The sequence below is a fragment of the Mustela putorius genome, unplaced genomic scaffold (assembly GCF_011764305.1).
Source record: "Mustela putorius furo isolate JIRA1106 unplaced genomic scaffold, ASM1176430v1.1 tig00000868_pilon_pilon_pilon, whole genome shotgun sequence".
Taxonomy (NCBI): domain Eukaryota; kingdom Metazoa; phylum Chordata; class Mammalia; order Carnivora; family Mustelidae; genus Mustela; species Mustela putorius.
The window spans coordinates 6,202,488-6,206,445 of record NW_025421502.1 but is presented as its reverse complement, the minus strand read 5'-3'; the positions used below and the strand labels follow the sequence as shown (position 1 = coordinate 6,206,445).

Below are 3,958 nucleotides of genomic sequence, written 5' to 3'. Positions count from 1 at the left end.
GAGAAAAGATACCTGAATATTTATATATGTATCTACACATATATAGAGAGAGTATGTCTAAACCTATACACATATATACATGTGTATATATATAAGGACATATATACATATAAGCATAGGCTTATACATGCATATATAAATATATATGTGAGAGAAAGAGAAAATTTTATAAAAACAAATAGGACCAAGGGGTGCCTGGGTGGCTCAGTTGGTTGAGCATCCAACTCTTGATTTTGGCTCAGATCATGATCTCAGGATCTTGGGATCAAACCCTGTGTCAGGCTCCCCACTCAGCAGGGAGTCTGCATGAGGATTCTCTCTCTCTTTCCCTCTGCCCCTCCTTGCTCTTTCTCCCTCTAAAATAAATAAACAAATCTTAAAAAAAAAAAAAAGGACCAAATCTAAACTATTCTTAAATCCAAACAGTAGTTATACGAGGGGTCCTTGTACTATTCTTATAGCTTTTTTGTAAGTTTAAATTATTTTAAAACTAAGCTACAAAAAAATTGTCTCAGAACAAACATTTTACAAAATACGTTATTAACTACCTTATGGGTAAAGAGTTATGGTTTTATACACTCAACCAATGCATCATCCAACACGTATCCTATCTTCTACGAATAATATTCTTCTATGTCTTGGAACTGCTTCTTCTCTTCATTCCCTTTACCCCTGACTCTGAGCACTTTTTCGGCTATTCTACCCATGTGATAGCTACCATGTTCCTGCTCCCATGGCTGCAACCAAGGAGACCATACATAGGCGTTTGACCCAAGATGGGCCAATCTAAGAATCTCTCCATTAATTTTGCACTAGTCGTAAAGGACTAAATCAGTTATTCTCTGAAGGTTGTCTCAGTTTGGATTCCCCGCCCCGCAAAAGGTTCTGAGGAAGAATTTGAGTACAATACTTTATTTGGGAGATGATTCCAGGAAGCGTGGTAAGAGAGTGAGGAAATGAGAGGAGGAAAAGAAGAAAGCTGTAACGAAAGATGTTGAGTCCTGCTGGGGACATCTCAGAGGCCCAGAGCACAAAACTCAGAACTGGGGAGAGTGGGTGGTTTATGTACCCACTCCCATCCCTCTGTGACTGAAGCTAACTCCTGAGCATACGAACCACTGGGCACTTTTGGCCTGCCCTCTCTGCCATCCCAGCCCATTTCTCCAGCCTGTATTCTCAGAAGAGAAAATGCAGAAAACAGAAAAAAAAATGTTTCTGTTTTTCTCAATACAGAAAAATGCAGGTGCTCAAGGTAGGAAGCCTGGGACAGAGAAGAGACTAACTCTTCAGCCACAGATGACCTCACAGATGGGACAGGGGCATGACCAAGGCAGCAACAGTACCTAATACAGCAGTTATTGATGGAAATTTAAAAAGTTATTAGTGAGCTGTGCTTCCTGCTGTGTGGAAGAGTCCTGTCTAGAGCAAAAGAGCAGGAAGCAGACTGGCAGAGAAAGAGGAGAGAGTGTTGCAGTAATGGGAATATTAGCTCCAGACGCTCTTGAGGCCCAGGCCCTGGCTTTGTCCATTCCACCTTTTCTAGGATTCAGGGAGCAATTGAAATCACCTTTATTGCTCAACACAGCTGAATTGAACATGAGTTCTCTCATGTTGTTCTTTGAATATGGTGAATGATAAACATTAGAGCTGCCTCTTACTTTATAGACAGCCAATGCAAATATACTTTGCCTTTCTCTTCTTTATTTGGTGCAAGACACTTAAATGTCTCTTTTGAAAAGCAAAAGAACTTTGTGCAGTGGCAGTATCATAGCCAATGAGGTTTATCTGAGGTGCGATTATTGCTAATTGAAAAGCAAAGGAAATCTATTAAACTTACTAAGATATTATCATCTACATCCCTGTGATGAGATAGCAATACTTTGACCTTAAAGGCCCACCGTATAAATGTAACCAAAATAGAGTAACAATTGTGAAAACTTCAGCTGGGACCTCTGTATTTCCTTTTAATTTGAGGCCGTTTTTAAACTTCCTCAAATATTTTCTTTCTTGATCCACTGTTGCATATATCTTTGTACAACCAAAACTCATCAGACTTCATAAAACATTCTCCATCTACCCTGAGGATAATCTGTGAAAAAAAAATATTCAATGATTTCAATCTCTAGAATGGACTTTTCAATTTTTGAAAAAAAAAATCTGTTTCCTAAGTATCTAAAAGGAAATTGAAATATAATTTAGCTTACAAAAACAACTCAAACATTTTATTTTGTGAGGTAGTAAACAAAAACATATTTATTTCCTGATCCTGAGAACACAGCAGTGTTTGGAGACCAAACAAAGATGGATGATTTTAATGTGCAGTGAAGTTGAAAAAAAAAATGAGAAAGAAAAAAAATAGCAAGATATATGCCATACACACACACACACACACACTGTAAAGACAACCCAATAAAAAACATTCCTCAGAACACATTTCTCATGAGATTCTGGAATTTATGCTGTAAAAGCATATATGGAGTATGTACAAGTTAAGACACAGACAAGTCAATGGCACAACAAAGCAGATCATGGAATGATCACCATCACCATTTTTCCCAAACCCATCCTGGCCGCTTACCAGAGTCTATTGTTCAGGCTATTCTCAGCCTTCCTAGAGTAATATTTCATATCACTACATGGATGTATATAAGATACACCCTAAAAGTCATGCTTACAGATATTAAGAGCTCAAACAAGGAGCTCTTTTTCATGAGATTTTCACAAACTAGTCATCCTCTTTCTTAATTTGTATCTTATCTATCTTATTATCTATCTTATCTGTCTTATTATGGCTGTGTTTATTGAGAATTGGTTTAATTTTAAAAATATGAAATTGTCTAGATTGCCAATATCAAAGCAATTATATATGCCAATATCAGAGCAATTTTTTAAAAAGGTAACTCAAAAGCACGATGTTTACCTGAATTATCTGGATAGCTCTCAACTTTATAATTCAGTCAGCATGATTTTCATTTCTCTTCTTCTTTTTTTTTTTTTTAAAGATTTTATTTATTTATTTGACAGAGAACACAAGTAGGCAGAGAGGCAGGCAGAGAGAGAGGAGGAAGCAGGCTCTCTGCTGAGCAGAGAGCCCGATGCGGGACTCGATCCCAGGATCCTGAGATCATGACCTGAGCCGAAGGCAGCGGCTTAACCCACTGAGCCACCCAGGCGCCCTCATTTCTCTTCTTTATTTTCTATCCCCTGATGCAGGACACCGAGATGTCTCTTTTGGAAAATAGATAGCACAGAGTTAAATATGGGAGATCTGGAATCATAATGAGTTGCTTAAACTCTATATGCCTCAGTTTCCATATCTATAACTGGGGTATTAATGGTATCTGATTTATAAACCTGTATTAAGGATCAAGTGAGGTAAATACAGTAAAGCACTTAGAAAGTAATTGAAAGCAGAGTTATTTGTATACTATTATCAGAGTAGCCTTATTGTCAATAGCCAAAAGGTAGAAGCAATTTAAGTGTCCATCAATGGAGGAATGAATAAAGTGTACATAGATGTAGATATAGATACCATAAAATACTGTGCAGTCTTAAAAAAGAAGAAAATTCTTTTTATTTTTTTAAGAGAGAGAGCATGTGGTAAAGGCGGGGAGGGGCAAAGGGAGAAGGAAGAGAGAATCTTAAGCAGGCTCAACGCCCAGCAAGGTCCTGCACAGGACTCCATCTCACAACACTGACATCATAACCTGAGCTGAAATCAAAAGTCATACGCGTAACCCAGAGCCACCCAGGCATCCCAAAAAAGAAGGAAATTCTTCTATGCATGCTATCACATGCATGAACCTTGAGAACATTCTGCTGAGTGAAATAAGCCAGTCACAAAAAGATAAATACTGCCTCATTTCACTTACATGAGGTATCAAGGGTAGTCACACTCATAGAAACAAAGTAGAATGATGGTTGCCAAGGGCAGGGGAAGGGAGGAATGGGGAGTTGT

The 3,958-nt window shown here is 38.1% G+C and overlaps 1 pseudogene; it reads left to right on the top strand.

Moving 5' to 3' along the window:
- Positions 1-1,745: 1,745 nt before the first annotated feature.
- LOC123393490 lies at positions 1,746-1,864 on the top strand (annotated as a pseudogene).
- The last annotated feature ends 2,094 nt before the right edge of the window (positions 1,865-3,958 follow it).